At 39.7% G+C, this 16,889-nt stretch overlaps 1 long non-coding RNA gene across 1 annotated transcript; it reads right to left on the minus strand.

Moving 5' to 3' along the window:
• Window positions 1–247: 247 nt before the first annotated feature.
• Window positions 248–10,838, minus strand: LOC125754171 (uncharacterized). Its single transcript, XR_007407713.1, has 2 exons — window positions 10,199–10,838; window positions 248–415 (listed from the first exon to the last, which is right to left on the minus strand). It is a non-coding gene; the product is annotated as an uncharacterized LOC125754171 (long non-coding RNA).
• Window positions 10,839–16,889: the final 6,051 nt, after the last annotated feature.

Genomic DNA, 16,889 nt, shown 5'->3' on the forward strand with positions numbered 1-16,889 from the left:
ATTGCTCATTTGTTTTGTTTCTTAAATTCCACATTTGATGTTTGTCTTTCTCTGACTGACTTATTTTGCTTAGCATTATACCCTGTAGCTCTATCCACATCACTGTAAATGGCAAGATTTCATTCTCTTTTTATGGCTGAGTAATATTCCATTATATATATTATCATTATATTCCAATATATAAATTATATATATATATAATATCCGTTGACTGATGAATAAATAAAGAAGAGGTGGGATATATATATATATATTTTTAAAGATTTTTATTTATTTATTCATGATACACAGAGAGAGAGGCAAAGGGAGAAGCAGTCTCCCTGTGGGGGACCCCGATGTGGAACTTGATCCCAGGACCCCAGAATCACGACCTGAGCCAACAGCAGATGCTTAACCACTGAGCCATCCAGGTGCCCTATGAAGAGATAATATGAAGAAATCATATTTATTTACAGATATAATGATTCATGCATTGATAATGGAGAAGCAACAATACGATTGCTCTATGATAGCTTAGTATAATTGATATGATTGCTTCATGGTAGCCTAGCCAATACATAATGAATGAATCACTATAGAATTTTTATGGCATATAGTATTATAGTCATATTCATAATACAGTATTGTTCCTTTTTTAATCTAGGGTCTAGACCCAATGTAAGGCCTGAGCTCACGACCCCAAGATCAAGAATTGCATGCTCCACCTACTGAGCCAGCCAGAGGCCCCTCATAATACAGTATTGGAAACATTGGTACATTTTTTTAAAAACCACTTACTTGTAATAATAGCCTGATACATAGTTATTCCAATTGAGAGAGACAGAGACAGAAGCATACTATATAATAATGTAATTTGTTGAAGGCAAAGTTGTAAAACAGTAAGAAAACTACCACAATATTAATTTTACGGGATCCCTGGGTGGCACAGCAGTTTGGCGCCTGCCTTTGGCCCAGGGCGCGATCCTGGAGACCCGGGATCGAATCCCACATCGGGCTCCCTGCATGGAGCCTGCTCCTCCCTCTGCCTGTGTCTCTGCCTCTCTCTCTCTCTGTGACTATCATAAATAAATTAAAAAATTAAAAAAAATATTAATTTTACATTAAATATCACTCATCTTATGCCTGTGTAAGGATAGGCTACCCACTTCCATACAATTCTTGCATACAACGTTGTACACAATGAATACTCAGGCAATGATGATGATAAGGACACAAAATGTCTCCATACAGCTCTTGTACAGTTACTCAATTTTCACACAGACACTCGCATGCATACTCAACAGCTGTTTATTAACTTATGGCATGATAACTATTTACTATTAAGTGGAAGCAATCCATCACAAAGGTCCTCCTTGTCATTTTCATGTTGAATAGACTGAGGAAGAAGAAGGAGAGGGAAAAAAAAAGAAGGGGAGGAATCGGTCTTGCTGTGTCAAGGTGGCAGAGGTAGTAGAAGTGGAGGAGGCGGAAGGTGAGGCAGGAGGGGCAGGCACACTTGGTGTAACTTTATGGAAATACATGTAATTTCTGCCTGACATACTTGCTTTTTCCTTTCTCTAAATATGTTTCTAAACAATACCAATCCTTCCACCATTTGCTTAATTTCAGTGTCCATGTTGTGAAAGAACTCAAAAGCAGTCTTGAATAATCAGAACATTTCTGCCAGATTGTTTAACATCTGTTTGTTTCCCGGCACTGCTTCTTCAACATCCTCCTCTTCATTGTCTGCCACTGGTTTGGAAGCACTCATCTCCATCAGGTCATCTTCTGTTAATTTCTCTGGTGTGGTGTCTATTGGCTCTTAAATTTCTCCAAGATCCAGATCTTGAAACCCTTTACCACAACCTTCCTCCACTTTTCCACCCCCTCCCCATATCCATATCCACAATCTTTTTCATGATTTCCTTGATTGGCTTTGTTATAATTCCTGTGAAGTTTTGCACAGCATCTGGGCACAGTTTCACCAGCAGGAATTTATTGTTTGGGGCTTGATGGCTTTCATGGCTTTTTCTATAACAACAATGGCATCTCCAGTGGGGTGATCCTTCCAGGCTTTCATGACGTGCTCTCTCTTGTAGTTCTCTTTCATAGTGTTGACAATCCTTTCCTTAAAGTACTATGCGTGATGAGCCTTAAAGGTCCTTATGATGCCATGAGCTAGAGATTGAATTTGAGGGCAAGTAGACCACCTCAACACCTTTGATGTTGAACTCATGGGGTCCTGGGTGGACAGGGGCATTGCCCAAAATCAAAAGAACATTAAAAGGCAGTCCCTTCCTGGCAAGGTACTTCCTGACTTCAGGAGCAAAGCATTGATGGAACCAATCCAGAAAAAAGGGTTCTCCTTGTCTAGGTTTTCTTGTACAACCAAAACAGTGGTGGCTGGTGTTTATCTTTCCCTTTCACAGCTCAAGGGTTAGCAGTTTTATAGATAAGGCAGTCTTGATCATAAACCCCCACTGCACTTGCACAGAACAGCAGTTAGCCTATTCCTTCTTGCCTTAAATCCTGGTGCTTGCTTTTCTTCCCTAGTAATAAATGTCCTTTGTGACACTTTTTTTCAGAATAGGGCACTTTGGTCTGCATTAAAAACCTGTTAAGGCAGATATTTTTTTTCCTCAATGATTTTCTTAGTGGGTTTGAGAACTCACCTGGCTGCCTGTTGGTTGGCAGAAGCTCCTTCTCCTGTTGACATCTTTTAAGCCAAACTTCTTGCTAAAATTATCAAACCATCCTTTGCTGGCATTAAGTTCTCCAGCTTTAGATCTTTCATCTTCCTTTTGCTATAAGTTGTCATATAATGACCCCACTTTCTAGAATCATATTAGAGCCTATAGGTATACCTTTCGTATACTAATCTTGTACTCAAATAAGAGCTGCATTTTCAAAATGAGGTAAAAAGGTATTTTGCACAAAGTGCCAAGTTTTCACCCTCACTGGTATAGCGACAGTGACAGTTTCACAAATTTTTTAAAATTTTTTTAAAGATTTATTTATTTATGAGAGAGAGAGAGGCAGAGACACAGGAGGAGAGAGAAGCAGGCTCCATGCCGGGAGCCCGATGTGGGACTCGATCCCGGGACTCCAGGATCGTGCTCTGGGCCAAAGGCAGGCGCTAAACCGCTGAGCCACCCAGGGATCCCCACAAATTTCTTTTCTTTTTTTCTAATGCTTCTTATGCTGGATTCATTTATCTTGAAATAACAGGCAACCACACCACAGACCTCAATCTACAGTACATATCAAGCAACTCAACTTTTTCTTGTAATATCCTGACTTTCCTCTGTTTCTTGCAAGCACTTTGAGCATCATCAGTGGCACTTCATATGAGTCCCATAGTGTTTTTCAAGGATTACAATGCTGCACTAAGCATGGTGAAAAATATGGGAGAACTGTGAGAAAATACATTTTACTGTGATACACAATATACTGGAGAGACAAACGGGTCATACAGAGATTATTATTTTAACACAGCATTTTAAATGGATATTGGCAACACTCGAGCTCACCACCATAGCTAGGAGAGGTGGCTATAAAATTCTTGCAGTGTATAGTATGTACTAGTGTTAGTTTTATGTAGTTATGATTTAATACTGCATCTTTGCATTTGCTTACATTTCTCTTGATCACAAATGGCATCATGTATGGTCTGTGTTTGTGCACATACTGTTTTTTAAAGATTTTATTTACTTTCTCATAATAGACACACAGAGAGAGGCAGAAACATAGGCAGAAGGAGAAGCAGGCTCCTTGCGGGTGGCCTGATTCAGGACTCGATCCTGGGACCCAAGGATCATGCCCTGAGCAGATGCTTAACCACTGAGCCACCCAGGCATCCCAGTGCACATACTTTTTTTTTTTTTTTTTAAAGATATATTTATTGGGATGCCTGGGTGGCTCAGCAGTTTAGCGCCTGCCTTTGGCCCAGGGCATGATCCTGGAGACCCGGGATGAAGTCCCACGTTGGGCTTCTGCATGGAGCCTGCTTCTCCCTCTGCTTGTATCTCTGCCTCTCTCTCTGTGTGTGTCTCTCATGAATAAATAAATAAAATATTTTTTTAAAATTTAAAAAAAAAGATGTATTTATTTGAGAGAGAGAGTAAGGGGAGGGGCAGAGGAAGAGGGGGAGCGAGAGAGACTCTACACTGAGTGTGGGCCTGGACAGGGATCAATCTCATGACCCTAAGATCACCACCTGAGCTGAAACCAAGAGTAGAATGCTTAACCAATTGAGCCACCCAGGCACCCCTGTGCACATTCATTTTGACAAATGTTAACTTTTTATAATAGACTTGTGTATATTTTATGATAGTAAATTACAAAATAGTATCTACATATATTTTTTTGCATTCATGACATATCTAACTTCTTAATTTTCTTGATATATCTAGGCTATGCAGTTTATCTGTGAGTTTTTTCAAATTGTTGTAAATCTCCAAAAATTTTCCAATATATTTTTTGGAAAAATCCATATGTTAGTGGATGCACACAGTTCAAACTCATGTTGTTCAAGGGTCAACTGTAGTTTAGTCTACAAATATTTATTAAGCATCTACCATGTGCCAAGAACCAAGTCTTAGGATATAGCTTTGAATTAGACAAAGGCCTTATCCTTAGGAAGTTTACATTCTAATGAAGACAAATGATAAATAGATATAGATATGATCCCTTTCAGAAAGTGATATGTCATATAAGGAAATTACATAGAATAATGGGAGCCTTCCTTGAGGAAATACCATTTGAGCTGAAAACTGAAGAATAAGAACCAGTCATGCAAAAACCTGTTTTTTTTCACTGTGGTAAAATATCTATATCATAAAATTTACCACTTTTGAGTAGAGTTTTGTGACATTAAGTACATTAACATTGTTGTGCAACCATCACCGCCACTTATCTCCAGAACTTTTTCATTTCCCCAAACTGAAAATCTGTACCTGCTAAACAATAACCGATTCAGTCCTTCCTTGCCCCAGTGGCAACCACTATTCTAATTTCTGTTTCTATGAATTTGACTCCTGCAGGAATCATATAAGTGTATAGGTCATACAGTATCTATCCTTTGATGACTAGCACATTTCACTTAGCATAATGTCATCAAGGTTCATCCATGTGTCAGGATTTTTTAAACGAATATTCCATTATAATGGAAAATTCCATTATAATACATATTTAGTGTATTCTTCTATTGATAGACATTTGAATCACTTTCATCTTTTGGCTTTTGTGAATAATGCTGATATGAATACAAGTGTACAAATTTCTATTTGAGTGCCTGCCTGCTTTCGATTCTTTTAATATTCAATATTCAACCCTTTTAAAATTGGATTGCTTGGCTTTTTTTTTTTTTTAATTTTTATTTATTTATGATAGTCACACAGAGAGAGAGAGAGAGAGAGAGAGAGAGGCAGAGACACAGGCAGAGGGAGAAGCAGGCTCCATGCACCGGGAACCCCATGTGGGATTCGATCCCGGATCTCCGGAATCGCGCCCTGGGCCAAAGGCAGGCGCCAAACCGCTGCGCCACCCAGGGATCCCTGGATTGCTTGGCTTTTGTTGTTGAGCTATAGGAATTCTTTATATATTCTAGATATTAATCCCTTATCAGAAGTGGAAATGTTGGATCATATGGTAACACTATGTTTAATTTTTTAAGGAACACCAATCTGTTTTCCATAGTACTACATCACTTCACATTCCTACCAGCAAAGCATGAAGGTTCCACTTTCTTCATATCCATGCCAAATCTTGTTATTTTCCTTTTTTTAAAAATTATTATTATGGCCATCCTAGTGAGTATGATATGGTATCTCATTATATTTCCCTCATGATAAGTGATGTTAAGCACCTTTTCACATGCTTATATCATCTTTGGAGAAATGTCTATTCAAGTCCTTTGTCCTTTTAAAATTGGGTTGTTTGGCTTTTGTTGTTGAGCTATATGAATTCTTTATATATTCTAGATATTAACCCCTTATCAGATATATGATTTGCAAATATTTTCTCCCATTCAGTGGGTTGTCTTTTCACTTTTTTAATAATGTCTTTTGAGACATGCAAGTTTTTAATTTTGAAGAAGCCCAATTCATCTAGTTTTTGTTTTGTTGCCTGTGCTTTTGGTGTCATACCCAAGAAATCACCGCCAAATCCAATGTCATGAGGCTTTTCCCTTATGTTTTTATCTAAGAGTTTTATACTTTTAGCTATTATGTTTAGGTCTTTGGTTCGTTTTGACTTAATTTTTGTATATGATATAAGATGAGGGTCTGACAATTCTTTTGCATGTGGTTATCCACTTTTCCCAGCACCATTTGTGGGAAAGACTCTTTTCCTCATTGGATGGTCTTAGCATCCTTGTCAAAAATCGTTTGACCACATACATGAGAGTTTATTTGAGGGCTGTCTATTCCATTTCATTGGTCTGTATTTTTTTTTATGCCATTACCACAGGTTTTTTTTTAATTACTATAGTTTTATTGAAGTTAGAGGGTTTTTTGTTTTGTTTTTTTTTAGATTTTATTTATTTATTCATGAGAGACACACAGAGAGAGGCAGAGACACAGGAAGAGGGAGAAGCAGGCTCCTCACAGGAAGCTCAATGCAGGACTCACTCCCTGGACCTGGGATCACGCCTTGAGCCAAAGGCAGACACTTAACCGACTGAGCCACCCAGGTGCCCCAATAACACTTTATCGTAATAGATGGTAGGACAGATTTGCCCCACAGGCAGTGTTTTGACACTCTTTGGACTAGAGGTCACAGTTGAGCATTTTCAAAGGCTTGAAGGCCAGTGTGATCAGAATAAAGGTGAGAGAGGAGAGAGATGAGGTTACAAGGATAAGTCAGGGTCAGATCACAGAAACTTGTAGACCACAAGGAGGATTTGATGGATTCTCTCTCACTCATTCACTCACCAAACATTCATCAGGGACCCACGAGCCACCCAGGTGCCCATCCCTGGGTGATTTTTAAGAATGATAAAGTCTGGGCAGCCCCGGTGGCTCAGCGGTTTAGCGTCACCTTCAGTCCAGGGTGTGATCCTGGAGACCTGGCATCGAGTTGCAGGTCGGGCTCCCTGCATGGAGCCTACTTCTCCCCCTGCCTGTGTTTGTCTGTTTGTCTGTTTGTCTGTGTGTGTGTGTGTGTGTGTGTGTCTCATGAATAAATAAATAAATCTTAAAAAAAAGAAAGAATGATAAAGTCTGAGACCTACTGCCCTAAAACATTTACTCCTGTGGGGTAAAGGTCTTAATGAAGGCAAAGCTTAAGACAAACATAAAAACAATTTTGACAAAAGAAGTAGAAACAGAATTATTTTCAATGTACAAAGTTTTCAAATTATGACATAAAAAGAAAACAGACCTAGTACAGAACAATATAGGTTTTCAAAGATCCTGAGAGAATGATTGAGAGGAGCAAGAAGAGCACAAGGTTAACCTGAACCACGAGCAAATCCAGCACGCCCACTAACCAGCTATGTGCCTTGTAGCAAACTGCTTAACCAGAGTCTGACTTTCTTCATTAACAGGTTAAAATAATAAGTTCCTTGACCTGTACCCTATGACAGTTGTGAAAATCAAATGGGATAACGTATGCAACAATGCTTTGTATGGAAGGATAACATCGTGATCAAGTTTCATTTTCTGCTGTAACTCTTTTTTTTTTTTAAGATTTTATTTATTTATTCATGACAGACATAGAGAGAAAGAGAGAGGCAGAGACACAGGCAGAGGGAGAAGCAGGCTCCATGCCGATAGCCTGATGCAGGACTTGATCCCTGGACTCCAGGATCATGCCCTGGGCCGAAGGCAGGCGCAAAACTGCCGAGCCACCCAGGGATCCCTTGCCGTAACTCTTTACAACAGAATATATGCATCTTCCCTTCTACTCAGGAAATGGGTAGGATTTTGAATCTTGTAGTGACTTTTAGTGTAGGTTGCTAGAGATACACAGCTTCGATGAGGGTTGTTCTGGGCTTGACAAGAGGGAACAGAGGGAAGTGGCCTCATCTGCCAGAGCTTTGGCAGATGGTGGCAGGGATACCATTAATATCCCTGAACTCATCTGTAGCTTTATAATGTCTCCTCCCCACAGAAAGTTTAATTAAAACATACAATATCAGGGCACCCAGGTGGCTCAGTTGGTTAAGCCTCTGCCTTCAGCTCCAGTCATGATCTCAGGGTTCTGGGATCAAGCCCCACATGAGGCTCTCTGCTCAGCAGGGAGTCTGCTTCTCCCTCTCCCTGTGCCCTTCCCCTTCCCCCTGCTCTCATGTGCAAGCGCTCTCTCTCTCTCTCAAATATGTAAATAAAATCTTAAAAAAAAAAAAAGACCTATAATAGCTGAGGCCAATGTACAGTCTTGAACATTCTTACTGCCTAGCAGCTGCTGTTGTATGGGCTCTTTACAGTAGCTTCTGTGCTGATTGGTCAATGTTTGTGCCACACAGGTTGTTATCTTTCAGTAACACCTCTGGTGATACCCCATAATTAAAAGGAGTGTTATCTGAAGCTCATTTCAAACAGAAGCAATTCCCCTATCTCTGGGATGGTTTAATGGGTTCCTATCGTGCTTCACCAGGCCTGCACATTCCTCGGAACTTTGATCTCATCGCATACTCCTAAACTTAATGACAAATAGTTTTAGCATGTTCATTCATCACAACAGCACAATTTACAATTTATTCTGTTTCAAGTACATTTCTCCTGCTGAGGAAGACATGAGCTACTATTCTGGAAGAACTCCCATGCCAGTGTGGATAAGAATTCTATTTCTAGACTGGGGTTTCCTTATTCATTTCACGTAGCTAAGACATCCCAGGCCACCACAGTCTTTATTTCCCACTTTTTTCCATTGCTATTTTCTCCCCTCAACTAGGGACAGAATAGGTAGACTTCCTATCTAATATTCATTTTTTTTTCCTCTTAGCTTGTCTCTCTTGGATTAAAAGTGACTTTCAGATAAATTTGTACCATTTATTTTATTTTAAAGATTTTATTTATTTATTCATGGGAGACACAGAGAGAAGCAGAGACACAGGCAGAAGGAGAAGCAGGCTCCCTGCAGGGAGCCCCATGTGGGGCTTGATTCCAGGACCCCAGGATCAAGCTCTGAGCCAAAGGCAGACGCTCAACCGCTGAGCCACCCAGGCATCCCAAATGTGTATCATTTTTTTAAAAAGATTTTATTTATTTATTCATGAGAGACCCAGAGAGAGAGAGAGAGGCAGAGACACATGCAGAGGGAGAAGCAGTCTACATGCAGGGAGCCCGAGGCGGGACTCGATCCGGGGACTCCAGGATCACGCCCTGGTCTGAAGGCAGGTGCTAAACCGCTAAGCCACCCAGGGATCCCCAAATGTGTATCATTTAAGAGAGGGAGCTAGTACCAGGAGAACTTAAAGGCCTCTCATAAGAATATAAAACATATTCATTATATTCCTTACTTGAATTGACTTTAAACCATGTAGTAGACTCATAAGCCTTACAATCTTTACCTCCAAATGATAGGTGCAAAACACCATTATTTTTCTAGCATGCATAATTTTTCATTGAAACCGAAATGTTCAAAGTGACCACTAGCTGTACCAGTTGAGGTGTGATAGGACACCTCATACCCTAAATTGCAAAAATTAAAGGATTTCTAGCTCTACTCAAAGTGATCCATGCAGTCTAAAGAGCAGCCCAACATTCTCTCTCACTAGGGATGACTTGGCTTAGCACATCTAGGAACTGTTTAACAGAAACCCCAAATTTTAGAGATAGTCCATTAAAGCAGATACAACCAGGGCAGGAATGGTGACTGATTTTCTTTTCAGGTACTCTACATAAATCACATTCTTGGTTAAATACCTTCATTCCACCAGCAACCCCCAATTCTTTTCCCCAAAAAACAGCAAAAAAACAAAAACAAAAAACAAAAAAACAAAAAAAACCCAGAGGATTTACACCCTTGTTACTCAAGGCATGGTTCACGGACTAACAGATCTGAGATTGCCTGCAAACTTGTCAGAAATGCAGTCTCGGGCCCAAACCAGGGCCACAGAATTCTGCTGCTTTTTAACTAAATGTCCAAGTGATTCATATTCACAATGGAGTATGAGAAGTACTGGCTTAAGTGACAGGTTTGTTAAGAAGCATACCAAAAACGAATCAAGATTCTCTACTCAGAACACTTGAAAAAATAAAAACAGACAACTCACTTCAGTTAGGACGTGTGATGAAGCAGCCCCAGCCTTGGAAGAGAGGCAGTGGCGATATGGAGAAGACTTCTACCCTTGTACGTTTTCCTATAGAGACTTCTGCCCAAGATCCATGTCCCTTAAAGTTCCAGGAGCTTCCCTTTGCCAGCCCTCGGGGGCAAGGGAAAGAATCAGAGGAAATGCAGCGGCCCCTCAGCGTGGTCCTGCAATGACCAGGAAGACTGAGGCTTTCCAAATACACTAGCCTGGAGGAAATGGGCAGGGTGCAGTCGAGGCTTCTCCTATCGCCCTGAGTTCCTTTCTTCTCCACCAGGAGCCGGGTACTACCCACATTTCTTTCTCAAACACTGAGATTCAAAGCGACGACCTAATGCCTCCAATCAGCCTGGGAGCCTTTTCCAGCGTTCCTGGCAAGAGGATGGGAAAGAGAGAAAATGCACCCATCAGAGAGATATTTTTATCTTTCTCTTTGTGCAACAGAATCCTGGTGACAGCATCTCAGACACTACCAAGAGCTTGAGGATCAAAAGCAATTCTAGCAAATAGTTTTGCTCTGCGTAAACTTCCTGTCTTTTGCTAGCTCTGACGAAATTGAGGGTCTCCTCTCATAGGCCCTGCCTTCTGGCAAAAGAGTCCAAGAAGGAAGATAACAGATTCAAAAGGAAGTGAAAGAAACCAAAGCAAAGACAGCGTTAGGTTTCAGGGCAAAGACCCCCCCCCCCCCCCCCCCCGCCCCCAGAGACTGGAAGAGGAGAGAGCAGCTATATTTAGAACATGCTAGCCTTCTAATGTTCTCCTTTTCTATCCCAGAAACTTAATAGGAACATAAGACCGTATTAAATAGGCATTTCATATTGTGAAAACATGATGAAGTCAAGTGAAATAATAGGACATTTACCAAGAGCTTCTGGTCCCTCTTTTTACGAGTCTTGACAAGTGTTTTCACCCATGCCTCCCCAGTTATAAAAGGGTGACAAAAATGATACCAGCCTTACAGAGATGGCCTGATACTATCATGAGATACAGGAAATGCCAATGACTGAGCTTGCCATGCTGTAAGTTCTCTTTATATTTAAGTCACCATCCTGAGCCTACTTTTGTTCATACCTAAGCACAAATCATGCACTCAATAAATATATTTGTTTTCCTCCATCTTCCCCTGGCATTCAATAAATATTTATTGAAGTGAAAGTTTAAAAAAATCTTGATGTTGTGAAGAAAGTCTACCTATTTATTTTTATCATTTCTTATGGTGGTAAAATAATAAAATATGCCATTTTAGCCATTTTTTAAGTGTTTGGTTCGGTGGCATGAATTGCATTCATGCCAATGTTATTATATAACTACCACCACCACCCATTTCCAAAACTTTTTCATTACGCCAAACAGAAATTCTATAATCATAAAGAAATAGCTCCTCACTGAGGGGAGCACTTGATGGGATGAGCACTGGGTGTTATGCTATATGTTGGCAAATTGAACTCCATAAAAAAAAAAAGAAAGAAAGAAATAGCTCCTCTAGGGTTTGCTTGTTGTTTTGTTTTTTTAAGATTTTTATTATTTATTTATTTATGAGAGACAGAGAGAGGCAGAGACACAAGGCAGAGGAAGAAGCAGGCTCCTTGAAGGGAGTCTGATGTGGGATTCGATCCCGGGATCCTGGGATCATGACCTGAGCCAAAGGCAGGTGCTAAACTGCTGAGCCACAGAGGCATCCCTTGTTGTTTGTTTTTAAATATTTTATTTATTTATTTATTTTTATTTTTTATTTTTTTATTTGAGACAGAGAGAGCTCACAAGGAGGGAGGAGGGTCAGAGGGAGAGGGGGAAGCAAACTCTCTGCTGATCAGGGAGCCCAATGTGGAGCTCAATCCCAGCACCCTGAGATCATGAGCTAAAAGCAGAGACTTAACCAACTGAGCCACCCAAGTACCCTTGTTTGTTTTTATTTTTTTTTATTTTTTTTTTAATTTTTTATTTATTTATGATAGTCACACACACACAGAGAGAGAGAGAGAGAGAGAGAAGCAGAGACATAGGCAGAGGGAGAAGCAGGCTCCATGCACTGGGAGCCTGATGTGGGATTCGATCCCAGGTCTCCAGGATCGTGCCCTGGGCCAAAGGCAGGCGCCAAACCGCTGTGCCACCCAGGGATCCCCCCTTGTTTGTTTTTAATGTGAGGATCACTTCTTAATCTGAGGGGACCTCTCCTCTCTTATGGTTGTAATTGTAGTTAAGAACCCCTGGAGAAAAAATATATAATGACAAGAAGAACATAGATAACTCTTGTAAATAAATTTACATTTTAATCACATAACATAACTTTGCATATTTGAAATATATTATTATTCTTTATTCCAGCCAGAAACAAGGTTTAGAACAAATCTTGCAGTAAAATTTCTGCCTTCTCTATGGATATACCTGGACTTTTAAAAAATATGTTCTAATTTTTATTTTATTTTATTTTTTTAGAGAAAGTGAGAGCAAGTGGTGGGGGGGTGAGTGGAGAGGTGGAGGCAGAGGGAGAGATAGAATCTTAAGCAGACTCCACACTCAGCATGGAGCCCAGCACAAGGCTCAGTACCATACCGTGAGATCACAACTTGAGTTGAAATCAACAGTTGGATGCTCAACCAACTGAGCCACCCAGGTGCCCCTACTTTTTAAATTCATAAGGCTCATGGGACACCTGAGTGGCTCAGCAGCTTAGCGCCTGCCTTCAGCTCAGGGTGTGATCCTGGAGTCCCAGGATCAAGTCTCACATCAGGCTCCCTGCATGGAGCCTGCTTCTCCCTCTGCCTGTATCTCTGCCTCTCTCTCTGTGTCTCTCATGAATAAATAAATAAAATCTTTCAAAAATAAATAAATTCATAAGGCTGATTATTTCATTTTGAAGAGAGAAGAGAAACTAGCATTTATTGACACCCCCTAGGGACCAGTGAGGATTCAAATGTCATTTTATTCTTTATCATAAACATGAATAAGGGTGAAAAATTGTTTATGTGATATTACTGTGATCCTGTGTGATAATTTCCCTAGTTATTGCACAGTTGATCATTTGGCTGTGATGTAAGTATATGGGCAAAGCAGAGGTACCTGTATCTTGCCTGGAATGTAATTAAGCAAGGACCGTGTGCATTATACTAGTAGTATGCAATAGTCTGTATTAAGCAAGGCCTAAAGGTAAAAAGCAACCAGTGCAAAGTTACAAACTTCCGAATCAATGGTACATTTAAAAGAAGTTCTGACAAATCCATAGAGTGGCAGAAATTTCATCCCAAGGTTTATTCTAAACCAAATAGAGCTAACTTCCCAAATACAATTTTAAGGATAATTAAGCCATATATTAAAAATAAATAACCATGATTTTAAAAATCAGCTAGACACTGCTGGGGGGAAAAAGGGAGTGTAGGACATGGTACCTGTCCTCCAAGTGCTGACTGATGTTAAGGTTGGGTAAACAAGACTAACACACATGACCTAACAGGAGAGCTGGCTGTGTACCATATTGGTATTCAGGTAGGGGGAGAAGGGAGAACCCAGCATAGATTGTGGATCTGTGGACCCTGGATCCTTATTTCCTACTGATGTAAACCTATGGCCAACTTGGCTGAGGTGACCCAGTGAACTCCTAGCAAGGCTCAGAGTAAGTGGGCTCAAGCTCTCATGATTCCCCTTTATTCCAGAACAATAAACATTAGATAAATCCTTGCTTACAAAGTAACTGAAGCTCTCTTCCATTGAGGCAAATATAAGTCATTCCAATTTAGGGAAACACATATTGCTTTTCTGACAGAAGGTAACACAAATTTAAATTTTCTAATTTTCTCCGATGTTTCCTGTAATTTTATGTTATTAAATATAATATTAAGACAACAGTAATGCAATACAGAAAGAAAAAAGAAAAGAAGGAAGGAAGGTAGCAAGGAAGAGAGAGGTCAAAAGAGGGGGTGGGGGAAGGAAAGAAGGATAAAAATTAGAATCTAAATCTTTACCAATAAGGATATTAAATTAAAAAATGTAGCACAGGCATACAATGGAATATTATACAATAGTTTAAAAGAAAGGTAGAAATATATGTACTGTCTTGACAAAGATCTCTAATATATATTAATTGTAAAAAGGAAATTGCTAATGCAGACATATAAAGGTTAAAACAGATGCACATCCTCACAAAACAAACTACATGTTTTTATATGTACCCATCCATGTATATAATCACATATAAAAAACTTCCAGAAAAACATGACCCAAAATGGCAGCATTCTCTGGGCAGTATGGGATTAGGAGGTAGTTAGGGATGCTTTGCTGACAACATACATCTTTATTACTTAAAGGCTTCCCAATGTGGGGGTGCCTAGGTGGCTCAGTTGGTTGAGTGTCTGCCTTCCACTCGGGTCATGATCTTGGGGTCCTGGGATCAAGCCCCATGTTGGGCTCTTTGCTCACCATCAAGTCTGCTTTTCCCTCTGCCTCTCCCACTGTGATCTCTCTGGCTCTCACTCTCTGACAACTGAATAAATAAAATCGTTAGGAAAAAAAAAAAGATTTCCCAATGTGTATTCATATATTTTCCTATTTCTCTTAGAGTAAAAACCAAAGACTTTTACAATCTGTTATCTCCCACCCTACTTCTCTGATCTCACCTTCCTCTTTGCTAACTGTAATGGAGCCAGACCTATCTATCTCCTTGCTGCCGTACCTCAAATATATACACATGACCCACTTCAGGGTCTTTGCACTAGCTGTTCCCTTCCCAAAATGATCTTCCCTCATTTATATATATGATTCTTTCCTTTCCTTCCTCCTAGTTTTTCATCAAATGGTAACTTCTCAGTGAGGCCTACCCTGACTTTCCAAATTAAAATTGCAGTTCTTGGGGGCACCCGGGTGGCTCAGTGGTTGAGCATCTACCTTTAGCCTAGGTCCTGATCCTGGGGTCCTGGGATAGAGTCTTGCATCAGGCTCCCTGCATGGAGCCTGCTTCTCCCTCTGCCTATGTCTCTGCCTTTCTCTCTCAGTCTCTCATGAATAAATAAATATTTTTTTAAAAAAAGAATAAAAGATAACCACCAATTTCAAATAAAAAACAAATTCTAAAAAGTTAGAATACAATGTCTAAGGGCTTCCTGGGTTAATGGAACAAGATTTGCAAATCTCTGGTTGAAAGCTAAATTAAAGCAGAACGCATGGGACAGAAGCTAATTGAATGGAAGCCCTTCTATTAATTTAGCCCACTATCTAACAATGCCATTATTTTGCAAGCAGCTAGGAGTAAACTGATCACTCTTAGAGCCTCGGTGAAATCCCCAGCTATTTCTGTGTCTCTCATGAATAAATAAATAAATAAAATCTTAAAAAAAAAAAAAAAGAATGCACATGGAAGTTCATCCCCAATCCTTTTTTAAAAAAGATTTTATTTATTTATTCATGAGAGACGAGAGAGAGAGAGAGAGAGAGAGAGAGAGAGAGAGAGAGGCAGAAAGAGAAGCAGGCTCCCTGTGGGGAGCCTGATGCAGAATTCAATCTCAGAGATCACCACCTGAGCCAAAGGCAGACGCACAACCACTGAGCCACCCAAGTGTCCCTTAATCCCCAATCTTGTTGAAGTAGGTATTGAAGTCCTTGGAACTGGAGACTGAGAAAGTTTTGAAACAGCCAGCATCACGCCCTTCTTCAAAGAGCAATAGAAGTCTTTTAGCTACAGGTGATTTTTTATCAGAATCAGCAGCATGGCAGTGGAGAGGAATTCACTCCAAATTAATAAAAGTAGAGAAGTAGGGAAGATGGTTCACAGATAAATATTTTGCCAGTCCTATTTTCCTATCTTTAACCATTCCCCAAGACTCTGACAGGCATTAATACAGAGTATTTCTTTGTTTTGCCATTGAAAATTATGAAAGGGCCCTTTCTGGTATCCCAAACTTTGTTTTCCATCTTGTATTGGTTTATGATGGCATCTTCAGAATTCTCTAGAACGAATCCAAGGAAATTTGTGATAATCTATTTCTATGTTCCAGGGTATGGAAAAGTTGCTCCAAATTTCCTTTAAGGCTTAAATGCAACCTAAGACTTAGCAATTGTTTAATAAGAGTCAAAAACTCTATGTTCAAAAAAAAAAAAAAAACTCTATGTTCCATATCTTTATTATCAAGACTCACAATGATTATTTACAAACTCCTCAGCACTTACAGCTTTGGCTTCTCATTTTGTCCGTTTCAAACTTCTGAGAGTTAAGGGCCTCATTCTAGGCTTTTATAGTCTGACAGTATGGTGCTGTTTACACAGTAGTTATTTAATCAAGGCTTTATAATCAGCATTATAAACCAAATGATATTATAAACTGAGCCTATAACTATTACTTAAAATAAAATCACACTTGTAGCAGAAACTTGAAATGCCAAATCTACTTCAGTGGCTGCTTCCAAATTTTAAAAGCCATACAGCACAAAAGAAAATTAGTAACTATGACAAACTGTCCTTGTTAACTCTTCATACTTGTTATTTACTGAACTGGTAACACAAAAGCCTCTAGGAGAAGAAAACTCAAATCAAAGGAAGTATTTTTATTAGGCAGACGAACCCCACCTCTCTTTATTGCCTATTACATTTGTGCAGCTGTTAATAAATGTTTATAATCTGAGAAACCTAGATACAATAATGTTTATCACTGGTATCTAGATCAGCTCCA

This window comes from Canis lupus, chromosome 32 (genome assembly GCF_003254725.2).
Source record: "Canis lupus dingo isolate Sandy chromosome 32, ASM325472v2, whole genome shotgun sequence".
Classification (NCBI taxonomy): Eukaryota; Metazoa; Chordata; class Mammalia; order Carnivora; family Canidae; genus Canis; species Canis lupus.